The following is a 22457-nucleotide window of genomic DNA, read 5'->3' as shown; positions in this document are numbered from 1 at the left end:
AGCAAAAAGGGATGAAAGGCACAGAAATCCGTAGGTTGTACAGACACCGGCAGTTTCACATTTTGACGTTGGGTCTTTGGATTCCTGAGTTCTTTAGGCCAGCAAGCAGGCCACCCTGCCCACCCACCCACATAGAGTGTGACCAGAGACTCTTGCTGTCCACATTTCTAAAGAGTAGTGATTTTCACTGAAGAATGACACACACATCTCTCTCTGGGATGTGTTTGTTTATGCTATTATTAGAAGTATACAACTTGGAAAGCTAATCTACCACCTGCCCCAGTCGCCCTGTTTCACTGGAACAACTGAAAATGAGTTGAGCCCTGTGGAGCCTCTCAAGGGATTCAGATAAATTTCACTGAATTGTAATTCAATGTTTTCACCTCAATCCACACAACTATGTATATTGGCGAGATTGGGAGCTCTCATCATCCCAACGAACTGTGATGTATCTTCCCTGAATTACATGGAAATTGAATTTGAAAAGACTTTCCAGCCCATAAAAAGAAAGACCAGGGAAAATGGCTCATTTCTCTCCATCTCCGAAACCTAAGGGAGCAGGTTGCTGAGAGTTTTCTCATCAGAAGCTCCTATTCTGTAAATCTGAATTGGGAAATGTGAAAAAAAAATCAAGCCAATTTAAAATATATTAGGAGAAGGAGGAGGAGAGAACAGTCGACCTGTTCAATTCATTGTCAGTGATTAGCTGATTATATCCTGATTTCAGAAGCACACACGCAAAAATCATTCCCCATTCTCTCTCCGACTGTGCTGTGAAATGAATACGGTGATCGTAAAATGATGAATTTTTAAATATATCTTTTGCTCCTTTAAAAAAAAAAAAAAGAAGGTAGCTGGCCTGTCAAAACAGGTGTGGCGTTCCAAATTTCCAGATTACAGGTGTTTCTCCATGATATAATTAACTTAAACGGCTGTCTTCCTGCCACGATGACAAAGGTGGGACACTTTACGTAACTACTATCCATCTTGTAAGGTGTCTATAAAGCTCTCCCCTCCGAATGGCTTCACACGCTGATTAATAGACACTTTCTATTTTAGGCTTTAATTAAAAGCAATAAAAGCAGTCAACTGTAGTCCGTGATTCTGTTGGTGACAAAAAAAATTGTTTTAGAAATGTCATTACAGAAATGAAAGATCAAGCACTGAACGAATTTAGTGTGAAACTTCGTAAGTGGGTCCGTATGCCTGTGCTCAACCCTCTCCGAGAATCCCCATCTCTTGGAGATTGCACATATAGCATAAAACAGCAAGTAAGAGGAGAACCGACAGTATTCGGCCCGATCCGCTGAACTGTAAGAGAAATCCACGCCATGTTTTTTTCTGTATTTAGAGAATAGTCGAGGTTAGTGGAAACAAGCAAAAAGACATGATAACTCTCAAATGAGCAAACTCTAGCCCACCGGTTTTGTTATGAAACACAGATAGTCGAGTTAATTCCCTTCTCTATGGCATAGTGGGAATCAAGACTAAGTAAGGACTTAAGAGAGTACCTGAGCTCAGTTTAACAGAAACTTCAAAGGAAGGCTCCATTCTCAGTCCTGTGGTTAGGGAGAGCCCTGCTGTGTGTGCACATGATGCAAGGCCCTGACTTTTCAGGGCTCCGTGTTTTGGCCCAGAAGGCAGACAGACACCAAGTCAGCCATTTAAGAGGGCAGCGCTACAAAGGTTTGAAAATGAAATCTAGTGTGACAGGAAAAACATTCACATATGAGTTTCATAGCCTCTCTCTTTCATTCCCCATTAAAGATAATTCTATTTTTGCCAGTTTTATTCAGGGTGTTATGTGTGCATTGGCCAAACTGGGGCGAAGGGAGGTTCCAAGGGTGGAAATTAAGGAAGCCAAACACACATTGATTGATTTTGTTGGAAAAGGCAGAGAATTACCCCTGGAAAATAAAACGTATGGAAAGTGGAACCGGTGATAAGCGTAAAAGCCAGCAATGTTGTGCTTTAGAGAGGCAATGCAGGGGTGGGGGTGGGGGTAGGGGTGGGGGGTTGAGAGACAACACAGCCTTGCTGAAGGCAGCAAGTAACAAAATGGAGGCCAGGAGAGGACTTGTAAGATTTTTAATTAAAATTTCTTTATGTGTCTGTGATCTTTTGGGAGGTAACAATAAATATTTAAAGCATTTTTAAAAATGTGCTTGGGCATTGGACAGATTTTATTTTAATGCAATACAGATTTTGCTAATACAATATTAAGTACAGAGTCCCTGTCTTTTCAAATTCACCCATCTAGAAATCTAGCCAGCTCTTCTTAAAACTGCCACAGGGCAATTAATTCCAGTCGCTCAAAACGGGAGACAGGTTCAAATTATATTTTAGTGTGATTCTTAAGATATTGAAAACTGATATTAGATATTTATGGGTAGATTAACTTTGCTGCTAAGAGAAGAACTACATTTCTTTCTACTACCATTAATACTATAAATCAGAATTAGGAATATCTAAATACACACACGCGCGCACATACACACACACACTGACATTTTCGTCTTGGAAAGAATGTTATCCTGTTTTGTAGTTTCTATAACCTTCTTATCAATTGTAAAACACTGGTTTTTACACCCCTGCATCCTAAGGAGGGCTATACTTCCATCATATTCAGTTACATTAAAAGAGTGTAAATCTTTCTGATTATTTTTTTCAGCAGTCCAGAAGTCCATTAAAATTCCAATATTAACAATCAGCTTTTGTAATTAAAATGCATCTCTGGGTTCTTTTCATTTGATCCATAGACAGCTTCTCTTTGCATATAAAATCATTGAGATATGAATTGTAAGCAATTCATAATGAGAATCCTAGACCTAAAAATGTCTCTCTACATGTAAAATTGCCCAAATTCTAATTAGCAGGCAAATTCAAAGTTACACATACCTTGTTTCTACCAAGCTCAAACCAATGCAGAGACTTTTCTAAACTCTTTCCTGGGTTGCATTATTTTACTTACATGAATTTTGAGTATGTCCAAAGACCAGGGCTAAGCCTGGGCTCCTCCTCCTAAAGCAGAATATTCCTTTACAATCTGTGTAAATGAGATGGTTTTCTCACCTGTGAATTGGAAATAAAACTTGTATATGCCTCATGCCTTTTGTGAAGTTTTTATAAAATTGTGCATGGAATGTGCTCAGGACTCAGCACAGGGACCAGCACGGGGCAAACTCCAATAAAGTGAAGCTGTTATTTTTGTAAGAAAATTAGCATTTACATTCTTCTCCAGAGCCTCAAAGAGAAGGTGCATTTCACTATGGACTCTTCTAGCAGGGTAAATCACTATCAACATCAACACGTGCAGAATGTGTATTTTATGGATACTTAAGTCCCCACTAAGCCTAGAATTAGAATGTCTTGACTTTCCTACAGATATACTCTTCTGCTCCACAGAAAAACCTTCACTGCAAACACCTCCATGAATTTTGGGACCTAGACAAGAAACATGACTCTGTCTCAGATGGCTCTACAAGTGGAATTTTCGAAAAAGAAAATTTGGATTTGTTTCATATCTCTCTCTCTCTCTTTTTTTAAATGAACAGTTGAAAGTATTTTATGTTCTCACTACAAATATATCTTTTGGAGATGTTAAGATCAAATATAGTGGCTACTTTAATCAGGAAAATATTACCTACTATAAACCTAGGTCTAAGTATCATTATTGTTCCTGCTGCCAACTGGAGCCATTTTTGATGAGATGGACGCATGTTTTCTGTTTAAGGGTCATTGCTTGTACTTCCTTCCTCCCTTAGGTGACCTAAAAAGGCTAAAGGGTGCTGGTGATGGGGAGGTGGCTAGGAGAGGGAACACCCTTCCCTGAAGACACAAGGCACAACTGGTGTTTCTCCTAGAGGACTGTCCTTTGTCTTGGAGACTATTCGGGGCATATTTCCTACTGGTTCCTTCCCACATTTAACGGCAGAACACTGATGGGATCTCTCTTGGCTCTTAACCACAAGCACCTGGTGGGATCCCAGAATGTAAAACTCGTGCAAATATAGGAGTCCCTCAAAGAGACCCTCTTCATGTCAGATGACATTTAGCCTCCAGAAATGAGTCATAAGTGCCACTGAAATGTTCCCACCAGTTTAGCACTCCAGGGGCAACTTCAACTCCAGCTGGGATGCTGGATTCACCGTTTATTCAGAGTCTAGAGTGGTGCCTTGCCCTCGGAACTCACCCCTTTGATAGACCAAGAAAGGTCACTTCAGAGTTTTGCAGCTTCTTTTCTTTGTTATAAGGTCAGGTCAATCTCTTCACACATCAGAGCTGAAATTGGAAGTCTCAGTAAAGTTATTATTAAAGCTTTTTTTCTTTCGTCTTTCAGGTAATTTGATTTGGATTTTAGAGAATGGCATAATTTCATCTGGTTGACTGTCATCATTGCAAATTTAGGTGTTTGAATTTTACCCAACCTATACTGTCACCATTTTCAGGATTAAGGTGGTTGAGTTCAAATTTAAATATAAATATTATATAGTAAAATATTTTCTTTATTTTGAAGAATAAAATTATAAATTATTTCTTAACTCTAGAGCTTAATATTTATATATTATTGGTTCTTTCAGGCCTGACAATATAAAATCATAAATGACTTAGTCTAGTATTATTAGAAAAAAATTCTGGGGCACCTGGGTGACTCAGTTGGTGAAGCCTCCCACTCTTGATTTCATCTCAGGTCATGATCCTGAAGTTTGTGGGATCGAGCCCTGCATCAGGCTCTGGACTCACAGCAGGAAGCCTGCTTGGGATTCTCTTTCCCCCTTTCCGCCCCTCCCCACTGGTGCATGCTCTTTTCTTCCTCAAAATAAATAAATAAACATTAAAAAAAGAAAAAAAATTTCATAACCCCTTTGAAAATGTCAACCAAATAGTAATTTACCAAACTTTCTGATGGCAACCAAAACAATGTATTTATTGCATATTTCTTGTGTGAGAAAACGTCTCCAAATCCACCTACCTAGCATAAATATAAATACATAATATAACATAGATGAATATAATTTAAATTAAATAATATAAATACAAAATTGGATCATTTTTTTAAATTTTTGTTTCTTTTAAAAGCAGTAACACTCATGGAGATAAATACGTATTCTCTCTCGCCCACTCCCCATCATTCCCACTCCCTGAAGATCTAAAAGAATCGAGACATTTTTCATAAAATCATTATTAATTGGTTGCCACATTTTTAGCCTATTTAATACAAAAAGTCAGAGAACAGAGAAAACAAAATGGAAGCTATAAAATGATGCATGAGGATCACTCAAAAAAGTCATTGCCTAAAAACAGTAGTTCTGTTTTACCCCCAAATGTCTGATAATGACAGTGATAGGGAAATGAAGGACATTTTCTGTTTAAAGCCAATGAAGACACAAAATTTTCATTGCAGCAGCCCCTCCTTCCCTTTAAGGGGCTTGACAAGGTTCAGACATATTGGAGAAGAAATCTCCATCTGGCTTAAGTCTGCTTACAGCAAATGTGTGAATGAGGAGATAGATGTTTAGTATTATTACCATTATTAGTAGTAGTAGTTGTATTATTATTAGTATTCTGTCCCTGGACTTGGAGTCCTGTTCCTTCACTGGAGAACTTCCCTACTTTGAGTATTTGGGGGTGCAGAGCCAGCCCCCACGAGAAAAGGCGCCAGACGATGACTTAAGCTCAGCCATGCAGGCACTTCTGCCCAGGATGTCAAAGAAGAATCTAGTGATACGCTACAGCAGCCATGATGACAGAAATGGGGATGTAGTCAGCCGAAATGTTGTCACAAAATCTGTGTGGAGATGAGGTCCAGTGCCCTGTGGCGATGGCAATGGTAGTTAACCTATGACACCCAGAGTTGGGCAGAAAAAGCAACCATTATCTCACTGAACTAATTTCGGGGCTTGACTTTGGCGGTGCCTCTGCCTGCAAAGCTTCCCTGGGCTCCTACTTGGTTTTGAACCTGCTTCTCCAGCTATTTCTTGTGATACGGTGCTGTCCAAAGATCATTTTCTTCAATGAACCTAAACTGTTTCATTGCTCCCAACTAAGAAGCCTGGCTAGTATTGAGGCCATGACTGATAATATGATGGTTTTAAAACAAACATAGGACCTAAGTTTGAATTAGTGACCACATCTTTTGTGGTACTAAACAATTGAGTTTTCTTTAGCCGTATGTGTTAATGCAAGTTTGGTGCACCAAGGGAAGCATATACTTTCATTAGAGGTAAGAAAAAGAGAAAGATATATGTTTGAGGAATGACAGTAAAAGAGTTTATGATCTTCTCCTGGGGTATAGGAGAGTTGGGGAAGAGAAAAAAAGAGGGAGAGAGAGAAAAGAGAGAGAGAGAGAGAGAGAAGACCTGCAGGAAATTTATAGTAAAAATAAATAATCAAGGGACTCTTCAGAGTGAGGATACCTAATTCTGAAATTTAACATGGGGTCACAACATAATCACAATTCTATCCAATTTCCCTCTCGCTGTCACACCATGCTATATAGAGCCAAGATATTGGGAAAACTCTCTGTGCCGATAGATGCTATGGAGGAAAGGTAGATTCATTATTAACAGAGATCAATAAGTCACCATGGGAAAGAGATCAAAGTCAAGACTGACCAGGAAATATGTGAGATTTCTCAAAACTATTATTATGATTATTATTGTTGCAGGAGTGGAGCCAGGTTCTCCACAATATTTGGAATGCAGGGCTTAGTGTTTGCCTTCAGATATGAAAGAAACATGGAAGCCCCATTTTGCAGGCATTCTAAAGAACACCAAGCAGCTAAGATGGATGTCATCTCCGTGATACTCGCGACAAAGAAATTCCTTTACAACTTGTGTCTTCTAGGCCATTTTATCATAGGGCTGAGACGGAGATGACTGTAAAGACTTTGAAAAATGATTTTCTCATTGCATACATTTCAAATTTACAGAAACCCAGTCCCAAAGAATCTTCCCAAACAGCTCCATAGAGGGTATGGAATGAGATGGGAAGAGGAAGTATAATGCCCAGGACAGTGTCTACCATGCACTTTCATAGACATTTTGGTTATTCCTAAAGGCCCAGTGAGATTGTGTCCTATCTTCTTCCTGAGCTGGGCATTGGAATTGAGAACAACAACAGAACAATGACCAAATGCACATCTAGGGAATGGACACTTATTCTACAAAATGAGGTGATTAAAGGTCTGTTTTGCCTGAATGTGATTCTCCCATCCATTTGGAAGGCTTTTCTTTCCCACACAACTGATGTATGAGGAGGACCGGAATGCAAGTGGTCAGGAGTAGGGGAGGAAGCATCTAACTCACCTTGACAAATCAGGAAATGCATCATGCAGGAGTCATTTAGTCTGAGTCTTGGAAATTATTTGTTAATTCACCAAGAAGTGATGGGAGGGAGACCATACTTTCTTTTATTCCACAATATCCGTTGAGTGTTTTGTGCATGCTCTGTGCTGTGATACGGAGTTTAGAAAAAAAGAACATGCTTTCCCTCTAGATCTACCAATCTAATGGAAAAAAAGTAAACTTTACACAACTACTTTCATAAATACGATGAGCGCGACGGTAGAAAAATTTAAAAATGTTAGAAAACCATTAAAATATGGTAGAAAAGTCTAGGTTGCTGTTAGTTAACAAAATAAGGACATTAATTTACATTGGGACCATAGAAAAGATTGTATTGAAGAAGGGATCATATATATACAAGATCAGATCTGGTTAAGTGAAGGGTGACTGGAAGGATGTTCCTTGGAGAGCAAAGACCAAATGGGGAGCCTTTGGGGATTAAATATGTGGTCATCCAAGGAACTGAGGAAGTGTCAGCTGGACTGAGAAAGCCACAGTTGCCTGAGTTGCCTGAGGAAGGCACAGAGAGGCCTCAGAGGGAACTGACCCTACTGGCATCTTGATCTGGGACTTCTAACCTCTAATAGTACGGAGGAAAAAAAATGTGTTGCTTAGGTCACCCAGTCTCTGGTGTTTCATTACAGTTGGTCTAGCAAACTAATGTAGGTTCCAAAGTGCTTTACCAACAGGTGAAACAAGATTTGGCTGAATATTTATTTTAAAAATTAAAGCTGGTGATACACACAATTCGATCTGATTTATATTAAAAAATGTGATGGTCACTGGGAAATGTTCTAGAAATAAGGAGCCCCAGAAATGGAGATTTCGTTTGGATTAAGTTAAAATAGTCGGGTCTGAGTCAGTACGGTGGTATCAGAGAAGGAAAAGAGAATTGATTTATGAAGTATTCAGAAACTGCAATTAAACAGACTTTATGACCCCTGAGATTTTTTCGTGAGCAATGACTTATCTTTTCCAAGTAGATTAAGGAAAATTAACTTAACTGGGGCAGAGGGGAGAAAACTGCAAGATGTCATATAAGGATTGACTTTAGTTGAAGTATCAAGTGACCATCTAAAGGAGATGTCCAGTAAGGACTTGTAATCTCCAGTAAGAATTTGTCAATGGAGCTTGTAGTTTGAAATGAAGACAGTCTGCTATAAATACAGGACTGTGATCACTCATGAATATTTAGAAGAATGTTTCAAGAAAAAAATTGTATACCATGTTCTCATTCTGCCAGAGGAAAAATAATGTTTTCCAGAAATTGTGTCATTATCACTTTTAGAGTTTAGATAAAAATCTTCTTTTTGGAATAGTTTGGTTGATAACCAAAATCCAAACCAAAATCAACAACTACATTAAATGCTATGATGAACACACACACACACACACACACACACACTAAACTAAATGAAGCTTTCCCTAGGAGTAACAAAAACAAAACAAGGCAACCACAATGACATAAATACAGTAAAGTCACAGAAATGACGAGAGAGAGAGAGAGAGAGAGAGAGAGAGAGAGAGAGAGATGTATTGCCAGGAAACATCAAAGGAGCAGTAGTCATGGCAGACTATTATGAACGGAGAAAATCTCAAAGATTAGGATGCAATTCACATGAATTTGAATGCGGATAGTATTTGGTTAGTCATAGAAAATAAAACACCTAGAGAGCAGGAGAGGATATCCCAGGAGGCCATCATGAAGTTTTAATGCCAAGAAGAAATAGGAAATACGGTTTGGGAGAGACTGTGAACAATTTAAAGTTAGAAGAATTTTCCCAAGAGAAATTATACACAATAAGTAGCTGCAGGATGATTGAGACCACAGAGCCCCCTTCTTAGCTCAGGATGTGTGGACTTGGAAAGAACACAAATGTAGCCTTCTGTCTTATTTACTCTCTGCTAAACAGGAATTTTATTATGTACAATGTGAAAATAAATGGCAATGGTCCACAGGTAAATATGGTCATATTTTCTTGAAATAATACTGTACGGGCCAGTGATTGTGACTGTTGTCAAAACATTCAATTTAAACTGACATTGGCTAGGGGTGCCTGGGTGGCTCAGACTGTTAAGAGTCTGACTCTTGATTTCAGCTCAGGTAATGATCTTGAGGTTGTGAGATCGAGTCCCACGTCAGGCTGTGGGCTGACAGTGAGGCGTCTGCTTGGAATTCTCTCTCTCTCCCCCTCTCTCTCTGCCTCTCTCTCTCTCACCCTCTCTCAAAATAAATACATATACATTAAAATGTTATTAAAAATAAAACTGACCTTTTCTAGAACATAATATTATGTAGTCAAACTCTACATAAGACATTTCCCAAAAGATGAATATACTGAGAAGTTGCTACATCTTATCGATACCTAAGGAGTCAACTCAGTTGGCCTCTGTCTAACTGACTCCAGTGTCAGAATTGTGGGATTTAGAAGCATAAATTTCTCACAAGTGTCATGAGAGTCAGTGCTGTATTGGGTACATGGTCCAGAAGAGAGTAGAACTTAGTAGTAATAGGGCAACATACCCTCGGGACAATGTGTCACAGGGCTGTTCCAAGAGCTTGTAGGTTTACCTCTGAAAGAAACAATGTGTTTATTTCTTTAATAAATTTTAATCATCAGGATAAACAAGCAAACAGTTCAGGCTTACTCTGCAGGATATTCTGCTGACAAAATCTTGGAAACTACGTCCAATGCTGTCTTAAAATAAATGTTAAGAACTGTTCCACTCAAAAGTGAAACAGTGCGTCAAAAGTGCTGGCAACAGGTGGCTGTAGGATCAGTAGTTTAAATTTATGTTGACACATCTCCCATTCTTAACACCGGGAACAAATATAGTGCTATTGTGGTTCTTTCCCCCTTTAATATCTAGTAGGCATTAAAAGCCTGCAGAGTGGCTGCTAATCTTTTCATATATGTAAATAAGCTCATCAAAGACAGTAAAGCCATCTGTCATGTCCATGTGAGGCTCACAGGATAAAGAGAGAGTTGGAAATAGGCAAGACCTCTGACGAGGTCTATATACATTAAAGGTGTGGGTATAATATATTATGTATATATATTTTGTACATGTTTATAATATATATTGTATGTATACATACATATATATTATGTACATGTATATAATATACAATATAATTATATATATATATCATATTACATATATATACATATATATTATATATACATATATATACGTATATTATATATACATATATATATGTATATATTATATATACGTATCATTATATATACGTATATTATATATACGTATATATATAATTTGAACCCAGGGGAAGCTTGTAAGCAAGCTCAGGTGACCTATAACCTATAGCAGAGCCAATAAACGGACCCCAGCCTAGGTCAGCTAAACAACACCCCACTTGCAGGTCCATGATCAGGAAGCAAATATTCACCATCCAAAATCATTCAGATTCATGATGGTTGTTACACAGCATCATTGCAGCCATAGCTAATTAATAGTTGAGTCAATGACTAAGGAAAAATGTGATAAATCTGAAACGAGAACAGAATTCACGAAGATGTTCACAAAGTGTGAGACCATGCAATCACTGAAACAAGAAAAAAAAAAAAGAAAAGAAAAGAAAATTAGAGCAACAGGGTTAAGTAAGAATTGATTAAAGTAATAAAATTAGGCTGAATGAAACTTGAAATCAGTGTGCTGAGTTGTTGTATGTGTCAATAGACTATAATTCTTGACAACGAACAAACACATAAACCAACGGTTCAGCTGTGTGGTAAAAACACCCCCTGCAGAGTTGCCTGGTTCCCTAGGTTCATACTGATATTTATACCTACATCCCTGCTACTGCTCACAAATGGACTACTCACGTTTTTCCTAAACCTGACAAAATGGCTATGACATTTGTTAGGCAGAGCATGGGATGAAACTGAGTAGTCCATTTCAACTAGGCTGAATCCCGTGAAGGAGCAGGAGAAGGGCAAAACCATAAGAGCAGACGACTCTTCATTGAAGGATGCAAATCCACTTCTCTTACACAAATGGCAACACTCTTCTATCACCTGAATCCGCTTTGCTACCTGAGCCACCCAGGATCTTGACACCTCTCTCAGGGTGAGATCATCACTCTTGTTGGTCCTACCAAAATTTTCAAAACTGAGACACAGCCAGGCAAAGTGGATCTTGATCCCTTTGGCTGGACTGCAAGTTTTGCCTCAAAACTCTGGTACCTTTTAGTCAAGAAATATATTATTACCGGGGCACCTGGTAATATAATGTCTCTGCCTCAAAAACAAATAAACATTAAAAAAAAGAATTAATGAAAAAAGAAATATATTATTACCTCTAATCTCAAGGATAAGATCCTTCCCATATTTTTGCATAGCTAGCATGTTTGGAGATAACTCATTAATTTATTCATTCACACAGTGATATTTATTGAGGGCCTACCAACATGCACTGAACAAGTGAATGATTAAAAAATAAATTAAAAAAAAGTAACTCCATGGGTCCTGCTCTTAAATGAAAGTATAAACCAGTGAATAAAGAAGAAGTGTCCAAGGGTAAGTTTAATGTTAGAAAACAAGATAGAATTGCAAAGCAGGAGGCAGGAAACATCGTTGTACGATTCAGGGGTGAGGGAACTTGTCACAGAGGAAGCACATTTTTATTTGACCCTTGAAAAAAGAACTTGATATGATTTGGTTGCATGAAGAACAGAATACCTTTTTATGCTGATACAGTGCCTGGTCCAAAACTGTGGAGATGGACGTATGTGCATGTCGAGGTAGTTGTGACAAAGCAAATTTGGCTGCAGTGAAGGTTCGTTCCGGATAAAAGTGACCAATAAAGTAAAAATTAAAAAAAAAACACGTAAAATAAAAGCCAAGAATGAGGTCCTATTAGGTTCAGAGCACTGGTTGGTATCTACAGAATACATCAAAAGAGGCCAGAATCTTTATACGTTCAAGGGTTCATAAGGACCTAAAGCCGTAAGAGCTTCCCCTGGCTTAGGCTTAAGGTAAAGAAGATGCCTCCCTCAAACACACAAGAATGATCATTGGAAAACGCTATAGTAACGGAAACAGAGCACCCCAGTCAGATGGTGGGGAGCTAAGTGGCTTCCAAACATGAAGAGGTAGATGTCCGAGCAGTCCATGAAGTAGAGCGCTATCAGGATTGGGGACCATGCAGTATGGAGAAACTAATCAATTCTTAGTAGGATTAATATTTATTGAGATCCTCCCATGTGCCATCTGACCTCTGGGAACTAAGCAATGGGCGAGGCAGGCAGGCAGGTAAGTGGGACTGTGGATTGGCGGAAAGAAGAGTTATGTTAGAGTGACGGTCATTCTTTCCCACCAAATCCAAACACTGTTTTCGAAGCTCATTTCCTCCTTGTCTTCTAAGCATGGGGGCAATTGCGGACCCCAAGAGGGCAAAGGCAATGCAGTGATCATTTTATTTCTTGGCCTTGCCCATTAGGGTTCTGAAGACCGGTTGTAGAATATCCGGTTAAGGAAGAGACATGAGTCCGCATCAATCACACATGCCTGCTTAGGCAGTGCAGTCCGGAAAGGTCCCAAATTAAAGAATAGAGTCAAGAGAAAACATGATTTAAGCCAAATTAGCAAGATAAGCAGACTGCAGAAGAAGGAGCAATCAGGATGGTGTAGGAAGCTGAAGAAGTGGAGCACGGGATGGCATTGATGGGTGAAGCAGGGCAGCTCATGAGCCATATCTAAGAATCGACAACATCCATGAGATACTCATTTTATGTGAAGTTCAACTTGATCCCGTCACCGCACAGATAAGTCAGGAAAGCTATCATGCAGGTAGCAGACCTCCAGACACAAAGCAAGGGTTCCAAGACACATCTCTACATCAAAAATGGAGAGCTGAGACGAAAAGAATACAGAGCCATTTACCAAAGAGAGCAGAGAGAGTCTTGGACAACAAAGATCCTGGGTGTAGGCAAGAGATGAACATCGATTTAGTGCTGAGGAGAATTGGGGCTGAAAACCTGAAATACTTTGCATACTTTTAGTCCATCCAGACTTGGGAAAAGACTGATGTTCAACACCAAGGGCTGTAAGGGACTGTGTGACTTGGGAAGTTAATGTGGAAATTAATCACTGAAATGGATGGTTATGGGGTATAAGATTGGCCGTATGACGGATCCGAAGATGGATTCGAGAAGCAGGTATCAGACACATGGAGATGGGATAGGAAGGTTCTAAGTCCATCGAAGCAGGAGGTCAAGATTGTACCTCAGCCTGAGAGACTATGGCAATGGGAAGGATGGGTCTGACAACATTATAAAGGAAAACTCCCAAGGCATTAACCAGGGAAGAAGTATATCAAGAAAGGAGCGGGAAAAGACCAAACTAAGACTCTTTTTGGTAACCTCTGCTCCTTAACAAAAGTTATCACTTACTGTGTGCCAGGAATGGTGCTATGTGCTTTTGGTTTACTTTGAAATCTGAGATGAAAATTAATGAAATAACTGAACCAATACTTTTACCTAAGCACAGAGCCATGGTGGCGGCCATCTTTTTCTCCCCTCCTCCCTTCATTTCTGCCTCTCTCCTTTGCTAGTTTACTTGGGAGAAATTCCTCAATAAGTCACTTCCTCACGAACTGTCAACACAGGGCCTCTTCTGGGTAACTTGACTTAAGAAAGTGCTGGAACCAGAGTGCCTGGGTGACTCAGTCGGTTGAGCGTCCGACTTCGGCTCAGGTCATGATCTCACCGTCCGTGGGTTTGGGCCCCGCGTCGGGCTCTGTGCTGACAGCTCAGAGCCTGGAGCCTGCTTTGGATGCTGTGTCTCCCTCCCTCTCTGCCCCTCCCCCGTTCATGCTCTGTCTCTCTGTCTCTCTCTCATAAATAAATAAATAAATAAATAGGAAAATGAAAGTGCTGGAACCAAACGAGCTCAGGGTCATTTCACTCCAAACCTCTGCTCCTAACTCAGTAATGCAATCTGGTAAATGTGCGAGGGCGGATGAGCCTTCAACACTGCCTCACCTAACCCCATAACACCCCCTAACTAAGTCCCTCCTGGCTGTCTACACTCATATCAATAACAAAAGTAAAAGTATCCAAAATGTAAACATTAAAGCACAGAACACCTCTGGCTGAGGGAAATTATTGACAAAAGTGTTAAGTCACGAGATGGACACAGTTTTCTTCTCAGAATCTCATAGCAGGCATTTGGAACGCAGGATGCAGTTTCTCAAGAAGAAGTAAGCAATTTCTGATTAATTATTCTTCAAACTTCTATGTGGAGCCATTGAATCACTAATTAAAATGCATTATCTCAATGCATATGCGTGGAACAATAGCAAATTCACCAAATTTAGAGAGTCGAGAAGCTTAAATTGGAAAACACCATTGACAGATTAGGAAATCAGGTTAAAAAAGAGTAGGTACTACCCTAACAGAGCCAAGGAGACCTTACTCTTTGTGCATGTTTTATCTTTAGATGTGAAAGAAAAGAAAAAGGAAGGAAGGAAGGAAGGAAGGAAGGAAGGAAGGAAGGAGGAGAAAGGAAGAAAGAAAGAGACAGAAATGAAGAAAGAAATACTACTTCAAGGTAAAATACTCTATCTATTTTATTACTCTATAAATTATTATCAATTTATTGTTAATACTCTATAAAATATCTATTTTATCACAGTACCTATTTGAAATTATAGCCATTTCTAAGACTTTAGAGTCTCTATTTTTTATGGATATTCTTCTGACTACGTGGTTTGATCCTTCTGCCCTATGGTGAGAAAACTTTGCTGCCTGGTGGTGGCAGAATGGATAAAAACCCACGTAAGCTGGTGACTCTCCCCAGCCTTGGAAAAGAATGTCTCCCACAGAGTCTTCAGCAGTAGCTCATTTATATAGTAATTGACCAGGTTGTCTTATAGAGTCGATTACCATTTGTCAAGCATTAAAAACACTCCTTAAATTGTGCTACTGGATTCCTGCAGGGATACGATTAAACATTTAATCATTTAATTAATCTAAACGACACACAAACAAACAAAAACTATGCCCCAAACTTCCCCTCACAGCCAAGGTCACGTTCATGTCCCAGGAAGAAAATTGACAAGATCAAAACCCGGTGGACAGACACTTAAACCATGATTAACAGAGATCCTGCTTTCTCTGGAAAAAAATGATGCACTTCCAGAAACTAAACCACACTCCGATATCTACTTTGCTACTTTGTGAGATGGCTCATTCACTGTTTACATGACCCTTGGGAGCACTCTTAAGGCCCAATAAAGCCATTAATTTTTCCTTGGGCTTAGTCAGAATATTAAAGATAAGTGACGGAGACAGCATAAAGGCATGGGGATAAAACATCGGAGATGAAGGCTCCAATACTATATCTCACTGAGGAATTCGCAGCGTGAAGGGCTCATTAAGTCGGGACACGAGGCTGTGCCTCACCATGGCAGGCAGGACAAGAAGAGGGGAACCCACGGCTGAGTCGTTGCTGAGGTGGGGTAGTGGGATCGCCTTCCTGCCGGGGTGGCCATGCCCTCCGAAGGCTTCTGGGTGTTGACCACATAAGCACAGTGGCTTCTTCAGCATCACAAAGTAGAAATTCAGGGACGCAAAGAATTCTGATGAATGACAGGGTGTATGTATTATCGGGTCTAGGAACCGAATGCTGCCAAAATGGGTCTCTGTTTTTACTTTTTTTAAGTTTATTTATTTTGAGAAAGAGAGAACGAACAGGGTGGAGCAGAGAGAGAGGGAGAGAGAGAATCCCAAGCAGGCTCCGCACTGTCAGCACAGAGCCCGATGGGGGGCTCGAACTCAAACCAGGAGATCGTGACCTGACCAGAAACCAAGAGTCAGATGCTTAACCAACTGAGCCACCCAGGCGCTCCAGGTCTCTGTTGTTAAACCTTCCACCTTTGCCTGCTCGTAAGGAAGGGAGGAGACACAGATAAGACAGCCAGGACGCACGTGTTTGTCCCTTGGTCTGTCCATGCACCCTTTGCGCTCAAAGCACGGGGATTTGTGGTTTCCTCCTATCGGACTGTCCCCCACACTTTTCCCCTTCCGCCAAACATCTTTAAAGATCACTACCCTCCACAGGTAGGACCTAAGTGCAAGTTATGTATACTCTCAGTGGTGACGTTAGTCCTTCCTTCTCTCCAAATTTCCAAATGATACTTCTACCTTTTCTGTTCCGCTCCGAGCCTGGCTCGCACTTTGCACTAGCTCCGAGGTTCCCCAGCAAACATGAGATCAGCTACATCTATCTCAAGACAATTGATGTTACAGTGGTGCAGATTGGAGGCCGGGAAGCCGACAGCACCAGAGGCCATTAACTTTCTTTCCCAAAATCACCTTTCTCATTAGATTTGAAAAATGTGTTTGAGAACAGCAGCTTATGGCAGTCGACTAGATAAAACTTCAGAAAGATAGTACACACAAGGAAAGGTGAGACAAATTGCAATGATAAGGTATGTCAGCAGAGGGCTGATGTTGCAAGAATATAGTGTCTTTGTATCTGTAGCCATTCATTAAGCAAGGTTATGTCAGGGCTGTTGGCAGAGAGGAACGGAGACTCCAATATACCCAGAAGCCGCTGAAAGTAATTACTGGACTTCTGTATCCCTCCCTCAGACTACTCATTGGCACTGGTCTATTCATTTGCAAAAATATACATGCCAGAAAAAAATATTTTGAAAATAATTATTTTCAACACGGTAACAAACAATTGATAATCGGAACATAACTACATACACTCCCCATTATGATATTGGTTCTGCCTCAGAAAAAAAATGTGTCTGATTATTAACCCCGAATAATCACGAGATTCCAAAGGTGTCTTATTAGCTTAGGAAACAAGAGTTACGTTTCTGTGGGAGTTTGGGGGGCGGGGGGGGGGGGGTTGGGGAAGACACTTAAAATGAAAACAATTCTGTTTCCACTGTTAAGCTCTGATCAGTATATATCAGCACATATGATTCATCTGTAATAATGTCAGTATTCAATTCTTTCTTTCTTCTTATATTTTTAATCAATTCTTAATTTTTACCGGTGAAACAGTGGCAGGTTCCTGTTGAGAAGGAAAATGTCTGTATAACCCACCAAGTGTATTAGGAATAAGGCCAATTCTTATCTAAGAGAATTTTAGTTATATTTTTTTAATTAAAAAAATTATGTTTATTCATTTTTGAAAGACAGAAACAGAGAACAAGCAGGGGTGGGGCAGAGGGAGAGGGGGACACAGAATCTGAAGCGGGCTCCAGGCTCCGAGCTGTCAGCACAGAGCCCGATGCGGGGCCCAAACCCACGGACGGTGAGATCATGACCTAGGCCGAAGTCGGACTCAACCGTCAGTCGGACTCAACTGACTGAGCCACCCTGGCGTTCCTCTCATACCCACTCAGAAAGGTTGCTTCTGCGAGTGAATATTCTCACGTATCTGCTGGATCATTACATGTGTGAACACATAGGGCTCAATACCCTTCACAATCACAGCGTGCGAATACACAAAAGCCTCCATGTCCCTGCCAAGCTAATGATTCACTTCTCTGCTCTCTTTGAAAGATGTCACAACCTTCTAGAAAATGGAAACTGAAGCAAAGCTAAAGGGCTAGTCTTTCGTGGAGGGTACAATCTCAGGCAAGGATGAGGAGGGAAACCAGGTATAAGATTATGTATTATCAAGCCACTTAATGCAGAAACATAGCTGATTGCTCAGTTGCATGCTCTGTCTCCAGCGGGCCAAAAAGAAAGACCCTATCTGGGAACCATCTGTTAGTACAAGAAGGGGGGGCGGGGGATGAATTTATCTACGGGGTTCCCTCACATGTCCCTTGTCTCACGGGGCAAGATTGGTATCGCAGGTCATTAATTCCATATGTTGCATTCTATTACCTGGACCTTTGGAAAGCTACTGGGGAGTCAGATATCATGCCCTGAAGTGTGAGACTTCATCTGAATCCAAAGCAATGGCAAGAGCCCAGGTCACTCCCTTCAGTTCAGCTCTCAGGTAGGGTCAGGGTGACAGCCTCACTTTGGCTCGCTCTGCGTCAGGACTGAAGGGAACCTTTGCTGCCCATGGCACTTACCCCGGTCAAAGACCCCTGGAAAATGAGCCAGAGGACCGTGACCACTGGCGGTGGCAGCTGTGGATAATCTAAGACCAAGACCCACGAAACAGGAAAGGCAAAGCAGAGGGGAAGTTACGCGTAACTTGTGCCTGATTCAAAAGCACGGTCCCTGCTCACTCAACTGTCTGCACTCAGCCAGTGATTTTCAAAACACCGGCTCCAGTGGTCAGTGGACCTCTTCTTCATTCTCACCCCGTCAAAAGTAGTGAGTCTTTTCTACCGAAGAGATTGCCCCCTCATGTTTGAAACACTTTCTTGCCTTCCTGCAGACCAAATTCGCATTTTTCTGCTACCTGCTCTTTGTTTCTTTTCATTTGTTGTTGTTGTGGCTGTTCCTCAATCTCTCTGCTGGCTACGTTTTCTTTTTTGAGATTTCTAAATGTTTAAGTATCAAGACTCCATCCTTGGGCCCGTTCTGTTCTCTCTGTACACCTTTGTGCGTGTGTGTGATATTATCTAAGTTGCAGTAAATTCTCTTGCTTTGCTGACATTGCCCGCATTAATTTCTCTGGTTTCAGCCCACCTTTGAACTCATTTCTCATGGACTGAACCGTTCCCTCATCATTTCCTCTTGACTCCCTTCAGATCTTAACTCAAATAAATACCCAAATGAATAAGTTCATGGAAAAGCAATCTTGAAGAACTGGTAGGAAAGAGTCTCCACTTTTCATAGTCATCAGGAAGGTATAAATTAAATCACTGATTATGTACAATGTTACAACCTCTGTAGTAATGAAAAAAGCAAAAAAAAACAAAAGACAAAAAGCTAGCAAGGATTCTGGCATGGCATAGAAGGTGATTATGATGCGAGGAAAAGGAAGTCCAAGGTGGCCCTTTACTCTTAACACTTGGGAGATCAATCAGGTGATATGGTAAACTGGAAAATTCACATGCCCTATGACACATCAGACTTCACTTCGCCTGTCTAAAAAAATGGTCTAGTGAGAGGTTATCTTGAGTGATTACACGTACTTTGTGTCTACAACATGCCTGTGCTTTCCTTTTAATTAGCTTCATTAAAGTATAATTGATAGACAAGAAAACCTATTTAACGTAAATGAGTTGATGACTTTGTATACATGCAAATACATGTGCAACCATCGCTATAATCAAGGTAATAAACATATCCGTCCCCTCTAAAAGTTTCCTCCCTCCTCCCCCCTTTTTTGTGGTAAAAACATGTAACGTGAGAGCTACCTTCCCATCAAATTAAGTGCACGCTCCAGTATGGTTCAAATAGGCACTCAGTCGTGCCGCAGATCTTCTGACCTTATTGCGTGGGTCCCTTAAGTGACAAGTAGGTTTCCTACAGAATCAGTCACTGTAGTAAAACACAGAAACAAGCAGATTTTACATTAATGGCGGAACGGATTAATGTTGATATATTTACACCATTAAATACAGAACAACTTAGGGTAACTCTTAAGGCTGTAAGGGTAAGCGAAAATGACAAGTTGAAGAGTGTGCACATTAATGCCCCGAGGGAAGGTCTTACACATCTCCAGCCTACTAACAATAGATTGGCCCAGAGAGAAATGCACTGTAGTTGACATGTGACTTTTGTAAGGAAGGAGAGAAATGGGTCCAGGTAGACGACTAACAGAACCCGAACTGTCTCTGTTAACATTTTATTTCATTAAAAAGAAGCTTTGAAGGAAAACAAAAACAAACAAACAAACAAAAAAAAAAAAAACATTTGAAAATCTGTACAAGTAGACAGAAACCGACCTTTATCAATGGCTCACTATGTCCCAGTTTTCTGATTCAGAGCATACACTCCAGAGCCAGAAATCTGGGTTTGAATCCCGGCTCTGCCTTTCTCCAGATGTATTGCTTTGAATAAGTTAGGTAGCTTTCCGAAGAGTTGGTCTGTGTGTCTGTGAAGTAAGGATTGTGGTAATATCGACCTCTCAGCATTGTCGTGATCATTTAATTGCGTGATTTATTTATGAAGTGTTTTACACAGCGCCTGGTATGAATAGCTGTTCTAGAAACGTGAGTTATTCTCATCAGGCTAAAAACCCCGGGCAGTCTGTCTGCAAACTCTCCCCATGCTGGTTGAAGGAGAAAACCAGACGGACAAAATTATAATGAGGATGCACCGCTTTTCTATTTTTTTCTTTTCATCTTGAAAATACACCCACCGCTGACGAGGTCATTGGCAGGGGAATCACTGGTCTATTCTGGATTAATTAGCACGAGGCCTTAGGCAGGGGTCAGGCTTGGTGAGTTGTCTCCTGTCAACTGACACATAGTATCTTGTTCATAAATCTAAGCAACTTAAAATAGGACATCTGACCAGCCTTTCTTGCACTATCTGAGTACGAGACGTTAAAATATTATTTCAAGACGATTCACTAATGCAGTTGTATCATTGTGTTGTCTAAATGACACTGGAGCTGAATTATCAAACTGAAAAGAAAAACTTCAGTCAGCTGTCAACATCAGCCTGAGGATTGTATATTTACCACATGACAGACATGGAAGCTAACAGCTCTGTAAATACGGAATATAAAATTTGCTGAATTTGAGTCTGTTTCCCAAATTTGCACTTAATTTTTTTTTCCCCCGGCATATTTGAATATACAGCAGAATTGAAGGTTAAGGAAGAGATAGGGAAGATTCTTGCAAGAATCATTTAAACTAAAAGACCGTTCTGTGCCTGGCCTAGTTACCAGCTTTCTGCTGACGTGGCATTCTGGGGAGCGCTCCCCCTCGCGAGCACATGCTTTTGTATTTATTCCCCAGGTTTTTCTCATTTCAACTTTTACATGGTTTCCTTCTATAATTCCTCAGGGGCCACCTGGCCTCCTTTTTGGACTAAATGCTTGGGCTGCTACTGAAGGCGAACTGGTAGCCACCTGTGCTCAGAGACGCCCTCCCTCAGCCTTCATAAAATGGCTGCGGGGCCCACAGAGCAACCCCACATGCCCCCTCCACCCCAGGATGCAGGCTTCTTTCTCTCTCCGCTTCCCTACCACAGTCTGACTGAGTGAAAAATGCTCTAACCTTTTCCCCATCTTTCTTTAGGATAACACCAGAGAAGTAGGATAGCTTCAAAATTTCAGATTACTTCAAAAGCGTAGCAACAGACTTTCAGACACAACTCACTTTGATTTTAGAGTGAAATCCGTTGAGGTTGGTTTTTCCCATCGCTATTTGGATGTCTACATCAAAAAAGAAATAAACACAAATAGAAGCTTGTTGACTGGCATTTATACCCACACACCGAGGACTGGGTAATAACCTATGAAGATTTTCTTTTCACGGCATCTCTATGGAGGTGTAGTATTTTAACTTAAATTTTGCACCAACCAATTTGCTTTGGAGCATTTTAATTGTGGGTTATCACTGTAAGGCTTATAAATAAAGTGAGGTCAAGAGCAAAGAGATTGAAATGTTTTCATCTCCAAAAACATGTAAAGAAAATACCCCATGTGGGTAATGGAATGTTTAGTGTCCACTTCAAGAAAATAAACAAACAAACAAAACAGAAAAGCATAACTCTGAAAGGTCATCCCAGGATTGCAGAAAGTTACTCTGTGATCCTTCCATGAAGAGATATTGAAAAGGAAAAAGGCAGGAACACTGTAATCAGAAATCACAGTTGATGAATAGAAAAGTGAATTGTTCTATCCTAGAACGATTTGAAATTCTGTAGGATATTGGATTGGGTAGGAATTGGCATAAAATTACTTAAGGGCATATTCAGGCTGATTTTGATTAAATTCTGTTTTGAAGTCAAGCTTGTGAAAAGAGATATTCTCTTTCAACCACTTTTAAAGCTTTCATTTTTAGGGTTGCAATTTCCTGTATTATCACTGATGACCATTACTAGTTTTTGGTTGGAAATGGATTACTGAAAATACAAGAGTTAATTTAAAAGGTTTATTCAACACGATGGACTGAAAACGCATACTTTTACTCTTACAAAGGTATATTAGTGTGTAATAACACAACAATGTAGAAGGAAACATAGCTAAAGATGTCATT

The sequence above is a fragment of the Panthera tigris genome, chromosome A1 (genome assembly GCF_018350195.1).
Source record: "Panthera tigris isolate Pti1 chromosome A1, P.tigris_Pti1_mat1.1, whole genome shotgun sequence".
In the NCBI taxonomy this organism is placed as follows: domain Eukaryota; kingdom Metazoa; phylum Chordata; class Mammalia; order Carnivora; family Felidae; genus Panthera; species Panthera tigris.
Note: the sequence above shows the minus strand (reverse complement) of the source record.